The following is a 14,224-nucleotide window of genomic DNA, read 5'->3' as shown; positions in this document are numbered from 1 at the left end:
ACACACTGCTCTGATGTAGCACACTTATGACAAGTGATCTGCACATTGTGACAGGGGGGGGGGGACACAGGACATATTACATACACACTGCTCTGATAAATCACAGACAGGTGATCTGCACATAGTGACAGGGGACACACACAGGACATATTACATGCACACTGCTCTGATAAATCACAGGCAGGAGATCTGCACATAGTGACAGGGGACACACACAGGACATATTACATGCACACTGCTCTGATACATCTCAGGCAGGTGATCTGCACATAGTGACAGGGACACACACAGAACATATTACATACACACTGCTCTGATGAAGCACACTTATGACAGGTGATCTACACATAGTCACACTTATGACAGGTGACCTGCACATAGTGACAGGGGACACACAGTACAATTACATGCCACACTGCTCTGATACATCACAGGCAGGTGATCTGCACATAGTGACAGGGGACACACACAGGACATATACATACACACTGCTTTGATGAAGCACACTTATGACAAGTGATCTGCACATAGTGACAGGGGACACACAGGACATATTACATGCACACTGCTACTGATAAATCACAGACAGGGTGATCTGCACATAGTGACAGGGGACACGCACAGGACATATTACATACACACTGCTCTGATAAATCACAGACAGGAGATCGTGCCACAAAGTGCAGAACACCACACAGGACATATTACATGCACACTGCTCTGATGTAGCACACTTATGACAAGTGATCTGCACATAGTGACAGGGGGGGACACACAGGACATATTACATACACACTGCCTCTGATGTAGCACAATTATGACAGGTGATCTGCACAGTAGTGACAGGGGACACACACAGGACATATTACATACACAACTGCTCTGAAGTAGCACACTTATGACAAGTGATCTGCACATTGTGACAGGGGGGACACACAGGACAAATTACATGCACACCTGCTCTGATAAATCACAGACAGGTGATCTGCACATAGTGACAGGGGGACACACACAGGACATATTACATACACACTGCTCTGATAAATCACAGACAGGTGATCTGCACATAGTGACAGGGAACACACATTACATATTACATACACACTGCTCTGATAAATCACAGACAGGTGATCTGCACATAGTGACAGGGGACACCACACAGGACATATTACATGCACACTGCTCTGATAAATCACAGACAGGGTGATCTGCACATAGTGACAGGGGACACACACAGGACATATTACATGCACACTGCTCTGATGTAGCACACTTATGACAAGTGATCTGCACATTGTGACTGGAGGGACACACAGGACAAGTGATCTGCACATAGTGATAGGGGACACAAAGTACATATTACATGCACACTGCTCTGATACATCACAGGCAGGTGATCTGCGCATAGTGACCAGGGGACACACACAGAACATATTACATACACACTGCTCTGATGAAGCACACTTATGACATGTGATCTGCACATAGTCACACTTATGACAGGTGATCTGCACATAGTGACAGGGGACACACAGTACATATTGCATGCACACTGCTCTGATACATCACAGGCAGGTGATCTGCACATAGTGACAGGGGACACACACAGGACATATTACATACACACTGCTTTGATGAAGCACACTTATGACAAGTGATCTGCACATAGTGACAGGGGACACACAGGACATATTACATGCACACTGCTCTGATAAATCACAGACAGGTGATCTGCACATAGTGACAGGGGACACGCACAGGACATATTACATACACACTGCTCTGATAAATCACAGACAGGTGATCTGCACATAGTGACAGAACACACACAGGACATATTACATGCACACTGCTCTGATGTAGCACACTTATGACAAGTGCTCTGCACATAGTGACAGGGGGGACACACAGGACATATTACATACACTCTGCTCTGATGTAGCACACTTATGACAAGTGATCTGCACATTGGACAGGGGGGACACACAGGACATATTACATACACACTGCTCTGATAAATCACAGACAGGTGATCTGCACATAGTGACAGGGGGACACACACAGGACATATTACATGCACACTGCTCTGATAAATCACAGGCAGGTGATCTGCACATAGTGACAGGGGACACACACAGGACATATTACATGCACACTGCTCTGATACATCACAGGCAGGTGATCTGCACATAGTGACAGGGGACACACACAGGACATATTACATACACACTGCTCTGATGAAGCACACTTATGACATCTGATCTGCACATAGTCACACTTATGACAGGTGATCTGCACATAGTGACAGGGGGACACACAGTGCATATTACATACACACTGCTCTGATAAATCACAGACAGTGTGATCTGCGCATAGTGACAGGGGACACACACAGGACATATTACATACACACTGCTCTGATAAATCACAGACAGGTGATCTGCACATATTGACATGGGACACACAGGACATATTACATACACACTGCTCTGATGAAGCACACTTATGACAGGTGATCTGCACATAGTCACACTTATGACAGGTGATCTGCACATAGTCACACTTATGACAGGTGATCTGCACATATTCCACACTTATGACAGGTGATCTGCACATAGTGACAGGGGACACACCAGTACATATTACATACACACTGCTCTGATAAATTCACAGAGAGGTGATCTGCGCATAGTGACAGGGGACACACACAGGACATATTACATACACACTGCTCTGATGAAGCACACTTATGACATGTGATCTGCACATAGTGACAGGGGACACACAGGACATATTACATACACACTGCTCTGATGAAGCACACTTATGACAGGTGATCTGCACATAGTCACACTTATGACAGGTGATCTGCACATAGTGACATGGGACACACAGTACATATTACATGCACACTGCCTCTGATACATCACAGACAGGTGATTCAGCACATTGTGACATGGGACACACAGTACATATTACATGCACACTGCTCTGATACATCACAGACAGGTGATCTGCACATAGTGACAGGGGGGACACACAGGACATATTACATACACACTGCTCTGATGTAGCACACTTATGGACAAGTGATCTGCACGATTGTGACAGGGGGGGGGACACACAGGACATATTACATACACACTGCTCTGATAAATCACAGACAGGTGATCTGCACATAGTGACAGGGGACACACACAGGACATATTACATGCACACTGCTCTGATAAATCACAGCAGGTGATCTGCACATAGTGACAGGGGACACACACAGGACATATTACATGCACACTGCTCTGATACATCACAGGCAGGTGATCTGCACATAGTGACAGGGCACACACACAGGACAGTATTACATACACACTGCTCTGATGAAGCACACTTATGACAGGAGATCTGCACATAGTCACACTTATGACAGGTGACCTGCACATAGTGACAGGGGACACACAGTACATATTACATGCACACTGCTCTGATACATCACAGGCAGGTGATCTGCACATAGTGACAGGGGACACACACAGGACATATTACATACACACTGCTTTGATGAAGCACACTTATGACAAGTGATCTGCACATAGTGACAGGGGACACACAGGACATATTACATGCACACTGCTCTGATAAATCACAGACAGGTGATCTGCACATAGTGACAGGGGACACGCACAGGACAATATTACATACACACTGCTCTGATTAAATCACAGACAGGTGATCTGCACATAGTGACAGAACACACACAGGACATATTACATGCACACTGCTCTGATGTAGCACACTTATGACAAGTGATCTGCACATAGTGACAGGGGGGACACACAGGACATATTACATACACACTGCTGCTGATGTAGCACACCTATGACTAGTGATCTGCACATTGTGACAGGGGGGACACACAGGACATATTACATACACACTGCTCTGATAAATCACAGACAGGTGATCTGCACATAGTGACAGGGGACACACACAGGACATATTACATGCACACTGCTCTGATAAATCACAGGCAGGTGATCTGCACATAGTGACAGGGACACACACAGGACATATTTACATGCACACTGCTCTGATACATCACAGGCAGGTGATCTGCACATAGTGACAGGGGGACACACACAGGACATATTACATACACACTGCTCTGATGAAGCACACTTATGACATGTGATCTGCACATAGTCACACTTATGACAGGTGATCTGCACATAGTGACAGGGGGACACACAGTGCATATTACATACACACTGCTCTGATAAATCACAGACAGGTGATCTGCGGCATAGTGACAGGGGACACACACAGGACATATTACATACACACTGCTCTGATAAATCACAGACAGGTGATCTGCACATAATGACATGGGACACACAGGACATATTACATACACACTGCTCTGATGAAGCACACTTATGACAGGTGATCTGCACATAGTCACACTTATGACAGGTGATCTGCTCATAGTCACACTTATAGACAGGTGATCTGCACATAGTCACACTTATGACAGGTGATCTGCACATAGTGACAGGGGACACACAGTACATATTACATACACAACTGCTCTGATATATCACAGAGAGGTGATCTGCGCATAGTGACAGGGGACACACACAGGGACATATTACATACACACTGCTCTGATGAAGCACACTTATGACATGTGATCTGCACATAGTGACAGGGGGACACACAGGACATATTACATACACACTGCTCTGATGATGCACACTTTATGACAGGTGATCTGCACATAGTCACACTTAGACAGGTGATCTGCACATAGTGACATGGGACACACAGTAACATATTACATGCACACTGCTCTGAGTACATCACAGACAGGTGATCTGCACATTGTGACATGGGACACACAGTACATATTACATGCACACTGCTCTGATACATCACAGACAGGTGATCTGGCACATAGTGACAGGGGGGACACACAGGACATATTACATACACACTGCTCTGATGTAGCACACTTATGACAAGTGATCTGCACATTGTGACAGGGGGGACACACAGGACATATTACATACACACTGCTCTGATAAATCACAGACAGGTGATCTGCACATAGTGACAGGGGACACACACAGGACATATTACATGCACACTGCTCTGATAAATCACAGGCAGGTGATCTGCACATAGTGACAGGGGACACACACAGGACATATTACATGCACACTGCTCTGATACATCACAGGCAGGTGATCTGCACATAGTGACAGGGCACACACACAGGACATATTACATACACACTGCTCTGATGAAGCACACTTATGACAGGTGATCTGCACATAGTCACACTTATGACAGGTGACCTGCACATAGTGACAGGGGACACACAGTACATATTACATGCACACTGCTCTGATACATCACAGGCAGGTGATCTGCACATAGTGACAGGGGACACACACAGGACATATTACATACACACTGCTTTGATGAAGCACACTTATGACAAGTGATCTGCACATAGTGACAGGGGACACACAGGACATATTACATGCACACTGCTCTGATAAATCACAGACAGGTGATCTGCACATAGTGACAGGGGACACGCACAGGACATATTACATACACACTGCTCTGATAAATCACAGACAGGTGATCTGCACATAGTGACAGAACACACACAGGACATATTACATGCACACTGCTCTGATGTAGCACACTTATGACAAGTGATCTGCACATAGTGACAGGGGGACACACAGGGACATATTACATACACACTGCTCTGATGTAGCACACCTATGACAAGTGATCTGCACATTGTGACAGGGGGGACACACAGGACATATTACATACACACTGCTCTGATAAATCACAGACAGGTGATCTGCACATAGTGACAGGGGACACACACAGGACATATTACATGCACACTGCTCTGATAAATCACAGGCAGGTGATCTGCACATAGTGACAGGGGACACACACAGGACATATTACATGCACACTGCTCTGATACATCACAGGCAGGTGATCTGCACATAGTGACAGGGGACACACACAGGACATATTACATACACACTGCTCTGATGAAGCACACTTATGACATGTGATCTGCACATAGTCACACTTATGACAGGTGATCTGCACATAGTGACAGGGGACACACAGTGCATATTACATACACACTGCTCTGATAAATCACAGACAAGGTGATCTGCGCATAGTGACAGGGCACACACAGGACATATTACATACACACTGCTCTGATAAATCACAGACAGGTGATCTGCACATATGACATGGGACACACAGGACATATTACATACACACTGCTCTGATGAAGCACACTTAGACAGGTGATCTGCACATAGTCACACTTATGACAGGTGATCTGCCACATAGTCACACTTATGACAGGTGATCTGCACATAGTCACACTTATGACAGGTGATCTGCACATAGTGACAGGGGACACACAGTACATATTACATACACACTGCTCTGATAAATCACAGAGAGGTGATCTGCGCAATAGTGACAGGGGACACACACAGGACATATTACATACACACTGCTCTGATGAAGCACACTTATGACATGTGATCTGCACATAGTGACAGGGGACACACAGGACATATTACATACACATTGCTCTGATGAAGCACACTTATGACAGGTGATCTGCACATAGTCACACTTATGACAGGTGATCTGCACATAGTGACATGGGACACACAGTACATATTACATGCACACTGCTCTGATACATCACAGGCAGGTGATCTGCACATAGTGACAGGGGACACCACACAGGAACATATTACATACACACTGCTCTGATGAAGCACACTTATGACATGTGTCTGCACATAGTCACACTTATGACAGGTGATCTGCACATAGTGACAGGGGACACACAGTGCATATTACATACACACTGCTCTGATAAATCACAGACAGGTGATCTGCGCATAGTGACAGGGGACACACACAGGACATATTACATACACACTGCTCTGATAAATCACAGACAGGTGATCTGCACATAATGACATGGGACACACAGGACATATTACATACACACTGCTCTGATGAAGCACACTTTATGACAGGTGATCTGCACATAGTCACACTTATGACAGGTGATCTGGCACATAGTCACACTTATGACAGGTGATCTGCACATAGTCACACTTATGACAGGTGATCGCACATAGTGACAGGGGACACACAGGACATATTACATACACACTGCTCTGATAAATCACAGACAGGTGATCTGCGCATAGTGACAGGGACACACACAGGACATATTACATACACACTGCTCTGATGAAGCACAACTTATTGACATGTGATATGCACATAGTGACAGGGGGACACACAGGACATATTACATACACACTGCTCTGATGAAGCACACTTATGACAGGTGATCTGCACATAGTCACACTTATGACAGGTGATCTGCACATAGTGACATGGGACACACAGTACATATTACATGCACACTGCTCTGATACATCACAGACAGGTGATCTGCACATTGTGACATGGGACACACAGTACATATTACATGCACACTGCTCTGATACATCACAGACAGGTGATCTGCACATAGTGACAGGGGGGACACACAGGACATATTACATACACACTGCTCTGATGTAGCACACTTATGACAAGTGATCTGCACATTGTGACAGGGGGGACACACAGGACATATTACATACACACTGCTCTGATAAATCACAGACAGGTGATCTGCACATAGTGACAGGGGACACACACAGGACATATTACATGCACACTGCTCTGATAAATCACAGGCAGGTGATCTGCACATAGTGACAGGGGACACACACAGGACATATTACATGCACACTGCTCTGATACATCACAGGCAGGTGATCTGCACATAGTGACAGGGCACACACACAGGACATATTACATACACACTGCTCTGATGAAGCACACTTATGACAGGTGATCTGCACATAGGTCACACTTATGACAGGTGACCTGCACATAGTGACAGGGACACACAGTACATATTACATGCACACTGCTCTGATACATCACAGGCAGGTGATCTGCTGCCATAGTGACAGGGGACACACACAGGACATATTACATACACACTGCTTTGATGAAGCACACTTATGACAAGTGATCTGCACATAAGTGACAGGGGACACACAGGACATATTACATGCACACTGCTCTGATAAATCACAGAGCAGGTGATCTGCACATAGTGACAGGGGACACGCACAGGACATATTACATACACACTGGCTCTGATAAATCACAGACAGGTGATCTGCACATAGGGACAGAACACACACAGGACATATTACATGCACACTGCTCTGATGTAGCACACTTATGACAAGTGATCTGCACATAGTGACAGGGGACACACAGGACATATTACTTGCACACTGCTCTGATAAATCACAGACAGGTGATCTGCACATAGTGACAGAACACACACAGGACATATTACATACTCACTGCTCTGATGTAGCACACTTATGACAAGTGATCTGCACATAGTGACAGGGGGGACACACAGGACATATTACATACACACTGCTCTGATACATCACAGACAGGTGATCTGCGCATAGTGACAGGGGACACACACAGGACATATTACATACACACTGCTCTGATGTAGCACACTTATGACAGGTGATCTGCACATAGTGACAGGGGACACACAGGACATATTTCATACACACTGCTCTGATGTAGCACACTTATGACAAGTGATCTGCACATTGTGACAGGGGGGACACACAGGACATATTACATGCAGACTGCTCTGATAAATCACAGACAGGTGATCTGCACATTGTGACAGGGGGGACACACAGGACATATTACATACACACTGCTCTGATAAATCACAGACAGGTGATCTGCACATAATGACATGGGACACACAGGACATATTACATACACACTGCTCTGATGAAGCACACTTATGACAGGTGATCTGCACATAGTCACACTTATGACAGGTGATCTGCACATAGTCACACTTATGACAGGTGATCTGCACATAGTCACACTTATGACAGGTGATCTGCACATAGTGACAGGGGACACACAGTACATATTACATACACACTGCTCTGATAAATCACAGACAGGTGATCTGCGCATAGTGACAGGGGACACACACAGGACATATTACATACACACTGCTCTGATGAAGCACACTTATGACATGTGATCTGCACATAGTGACAGGGGACACACAGGACATATTACATACACACTGCTCTGATGAAGCACACTTATGACAAGTGATCTGCACATTGTGACAGGGGGGACACACAGGACATATTACATGCAGACTGCTCTGATAAATCACAGACAGGTGATCTGCACATTGTGACAGGGGGGACACACAGGACATATTACATACACACTGCTCTGATAGATCACAGACAGGTGATCTGCACATAGTGACAGGGGACACACACAGGACATATTACATACACACTGCTCTGATAGATCACAGACAGGTGATCTGCACATAGTGACAGGGGACACACACACAGGACATATTACATGCACACTGCTCTGATGTAGCACACTTATGACAAGTGATCTGCACATAGTGACATGGGACACACAGTACATATTACATACACACTGCTCTGATAAATCACAGACAGGTGATCTGCACATTGTGACAGGGGGGACACACAGGACATATTACATACACACTGCTCTGATAAATCACAGACAGGTGATCTGCACATAGGGACAGGGGGGACACACAGGACATATTACATACACACTGCTCTGATAAATCACAGACAGGTGATCTGCACATAGTGACAGGGGGGACACATAGGACATATTACATACACACTGCTCTGATAAATCACAGACAGGTGATCTGCACATTGTGACAGGGGGGACACACAGGACATATTACATGTAGACTGCTCTGATAAATCACAGACAGGTGATCTGCACATAGGGACAGGGGGGGCACACAGGACATATTACATGCACACTGCTCTGCCAGCACACACTACATGTGATGCACAGGTTCTGCCACTCATGACATATAAAACAAGCACAAGTTGTAGTGTTTGTAGTTTGCGAAACACAAGGGGAGGCAGCTGACTGAGCCCAGATATGAGCACACACACCCTATCTCCCCCCTCCCCAGCTGGGCTGGGCTACAGTCATTGGCTCTGTGAATTCACACACTGTTCCCTCCCTTCCCTGGGCTGTACTGTGTACAACTCACTGCTGTTCCAGTCACCAGGCTGGGGTTGCATAGCTAGACAGAGGAGTGCAGCTCCAGCTATCAGATCTGAGGGTCTGCAGACCATGAGGGACTGACCCCCAGGATAAAGCCCATCACCTACAGCACAGCTGATCTCTCCAGGGAGGGGGAGTGGGGGGATCTTTCTCACAAGCTCACCATTGCCTTTGAGGTGCTCTGTCATGTCTGGGAGCTTGTGTAAAAGTTTATTACGCGTTTTCTGGGACCATCACCAACAGGGGGCTGAGTTTGAGGGCTGGGGAAGTTATTAAGGTGATTCAGGTCTTGGAAGGAGGCTGGTGGAAAGGAGAGAAGGATGGTATCAGAGGCTGGGTTCCCTGCAAGTTATGTCCAGCTGCTAGAGGTAATTCTGGTCCCTGCTGTAACACAATCCACCTGTTGACCTCAGTGTCGATTATATCATTTACACTGGTACTTAAACCATCTACCTGCCAACCCAGCTCACCTTTACATGATGGTTATAAAGATTTATGTTTTATATTTGTAATGCTGAATGTCTTGTTACAGCCTTGTATAATAAAGGAAATATTCATATTGTTTGTTTGAGAAACTGATACATTGTCTTAGAGTAGAAATTATAGTAAAAGTGATGAAATGAAATTAGGTGTTATGATGTTGGCACTGTAGAAAGACAGACATAGGGACCTATAGATAAAATAGATATATAGATTATAGATGATAGATAATTGAGATAGATCATTGAGATAGATAAATGATTGAGATACAGTAGATAGATAGAATAAATATAGTTGAACAGATGATGGAATAGACAGACAGACATATAGACAGATAGATGATAGATCATTGAGATAGATAGATCATTGAGATAGATAAATGATTGACATACAGTAGATAGACAGAATAAATATAGTTGAACAGATGAGGAATAGACAGACAGACATATAGACAGACAGACATATAAACAGACAGACAGATAGATGGATAGATAGATAGATGGATAGATAGATGGATAGATAGATAGATAGATAGATAGATAGATAGATAGATAGATAGATAGATAGGATAGATAGATAGATAGATAGATGATAGATAAAGAGACAGACAGATAGATAGATAGATAGATAGATGATAGAATGTGTAAACAGCAATGAAATGTATTGTTATTTTTGGAAGAATGTGGTGTTTTTTTGGCTTTTTATTATTATTATTATTAGTATTAGTATTATTATTAGTATTATTATTATTTGTTTTTTTGCTTAATCCTTGGTCTTGTCTTGGTTTTTGGCATTTAAAAATGGGCAGAGAGTATTGTGATTTACAAGGGTTGTTTGTAAGTACAGTGTTGAAGCTCACTGGAGCTGAGCAGCAAGTTGTTTTTATTAGGTAATTATTTTTTGATAGGATATTATCTATGGGTGGATTTATTATGCAGTTATAAAGAGGCACGCTTGTAATGTATGGTGTTGATTTCACATCTGTAATTTAACTCCTTCACTATGGGTTGTTTGGGGGATATAACTTGACATTATAGACTGGGTTAAAGCCACATGTTCTATGTAAAATGTATTTATATTACTAACAATCATTTTAGTTTGATGTTTTGACTCATACACCCTTCCCTCAATACTTTATGCATTAGTGTATATATATTAATGGGATTATTACTTCTGTAGTCTAATATTGGATGCTATTTTACAGTGTATTGCATTAAACAGTTGTTGCCTTGGATATTACAGTATACAGAGCAGAATACAAAGAAGTTTATCTGTGCACTCTGTATAGGCCAATCAGGCGAGTGTGCTGTGCTTACTGGCCAAATCAGAGTACAAGTATACTACAGTATAGTACAACTATACCTTCATGGGCACACACAGAAGGCACTCACCTCTGAGTTAGAATGTGGTGCCCCAGAGTTCAACACTGTTTAACAAATTATATTGCAGATTAATCACTAAACATTTATTATGTTGGAAGTCCATTTTTTATAATTGCTGTCCCTTTAAAATAGTAAAAGAATGTGCTGTTATGAAAAAGAGCAGGAAATATATAACATAACAGAATAGCTGATTTAGGGAATACTCTGTCCCACAATCTGCCCTTAATAATCTTAAAACTAAAATTAACATATGTTTATTGGCTTTAAGAAAATACATTCATAGTATTTACAGAATGGCTAGCATGTCATTAACTATAGCCTTAATTACTGTGTTGCTTTACACTAAAGACATAAAATATTTAACAAAGCTTTCTGCTGACATGATAATTCTGTGAGGCGGAGTGGACTTGTATAATAATACTGACATAGGGAAAAATAACATCTGTATCATCTGTGTGTGTGGGGGGGGATTTCTGGCAAAGAAAATTAATTCTAAAGAAATACTAATGTTCTTTGTCCACCATGAGGGCGCTCCGAGTAATATTCTGCATTGCATGTTAGAGATTTAGAATTGCAAAAAATGTATGTGTGGATCAGAATTGTGGATCAGTAACTTTTTACCATTATTTAACCACTCCCCCTACTTGTGTAACCCAGCAGTATGCAGGTGTGGCAGCACCTTTTATATATAATCATACAATTATAAACATACTTATTATAATATAAATATTTATATTTTTATATGTATAATGTATCACATATTATTATTACTTTATATTATCCTTGTTCAATTATTAAACATTGATTAAGTAGCCTGGTAATATGTTCTTTTGGACTTTCTATGTATGTGTAAGAGGTTGAAAGCAATATAAATGGAAACAATTTACAAAGCACATAATCAGATTAACCCTTTTGATTGTACGCTCTGGCAGCCAAGAAGTTCAAAGGCATAAGACGTAATACACATTTAATTAAAAACAATTAATGTCATATGGTATTTCATTGACACCTGCTGCTGGTGTCACTTTTAAATGAAGTACAACTATATCAGTATGCACCTGATAGTCTCCCTGTGCCCCGTTCCTTTACATACCAGGCAGTAACAATATCCTAGTAAATAAACACTGGCTATCTAGTCTTGGCTATATAGCACACACAGTGAAACAATGCCACTGTACTGCCTGGCAGAGCTCTGACATTAGCTCATGCTGTGTAAACAAAAGGACTTTCTGCTAGAGGATAAACAAAGAGACGATTGGCACAGATCTCTACAGGAAGGTGACAGCAGGGGAAATGACCCTCAGCAAGCAGTGACTCAGAGATTTAACACTGCTAGGACTCGTCTTTATAACAACTGTATCATCACTGTCCTGGTGTAAATAGCTGTTTCATACCTGTTGTAACACAAATGACACACAACTTTACTCACATCTGCACTGGGTTATTGTATTCTGTACTGTACTTTTTATAGCAGTGTACCAGAGCTGTCAAGTAAAAGCCATACAAAAGCTTGTATAATTTATTTTAAATCATGTGACAAAATAGTTATTTCTCATTTATTCAAATGGTTTTAGGTTTGTAAAAAATTGAAAATCACTACCTTTTGTGTCAGTTATATGTAATTATTGTTGCGGACGGTGTGCTCAAATGAAGAATCACTGTCATAAAAACACATGTAAATACCTTCTTCTTTTTTTACCCCATATTTTATAATGGACTGCACCAGCAAGCAGTTGGAGGACATGTGTAGCATGATTTGGTGTGGATTTGTGCGACTTAAAGCAATTTGCTCGTTTTTTTTTTTTTTAATGCAAGCCCATACACCTGAAAATGATGTTGTTTCTTGTGTATCTCCAGTAATGGCTGCTGTGTATTTCACATGGATGTGACCTGTAACTTGATTTGAATACAAGTATGGGTAGTATCAGTAATATTATGTTAGTAAAATGGAAAATCTAAATGTGTAAATCTCTTCCTTCACTCATTCTAATCAACAACATGTTTACCATACTTGCCATAGGATTGTGGCCTCCTCTCCAGTGGTAAAATTATTCTAGGAACCTGATCCTCATTGT

General features: G+C 42.7%; 1 protein-coding gene across 1 annotated transcript in view; it reads left to right on the top strand.

Moving 5' to 3' along the window:
* Nucleotides 1–10,629: 10,629 nt before the first annotated feature.
* The window catches only part of LOC128666901 (growth arrest-specific protein 7-like), a 580,973-nt gene continuing 577,378 nt past the window's right edge, over nucleotides 10,630–14,224 (top strand). The window contains exon 1 of the mRNA XM_053721716.1: nucleotides 10,630–10,655. The gene's annotated coding sequence lies outside the window, so the exon portion shown is untranslated. The remainder of the gene's footprint in view (nucleotides 10,656–14,224) is intronic.

The sequence above is a fragment of the Bombina bombina genome, chromosome 1 (assembly GCF_027579735.1).
Source record: "Bombina bombina isolate aBomBom1 chromosome 1, aBomBom1.pri, whole genome shotgun sequence".
Lineage (NCBI taxonomy): Eukaryota > Metazoa > Chordata > Amphibia > Anura > Bombinatoridae > Bombina > Bombina bombina.
Note: the sequence above shows the minus strand (reverse complement) of the source record. Positions and strands in the feature narration are given on the sequence as shown.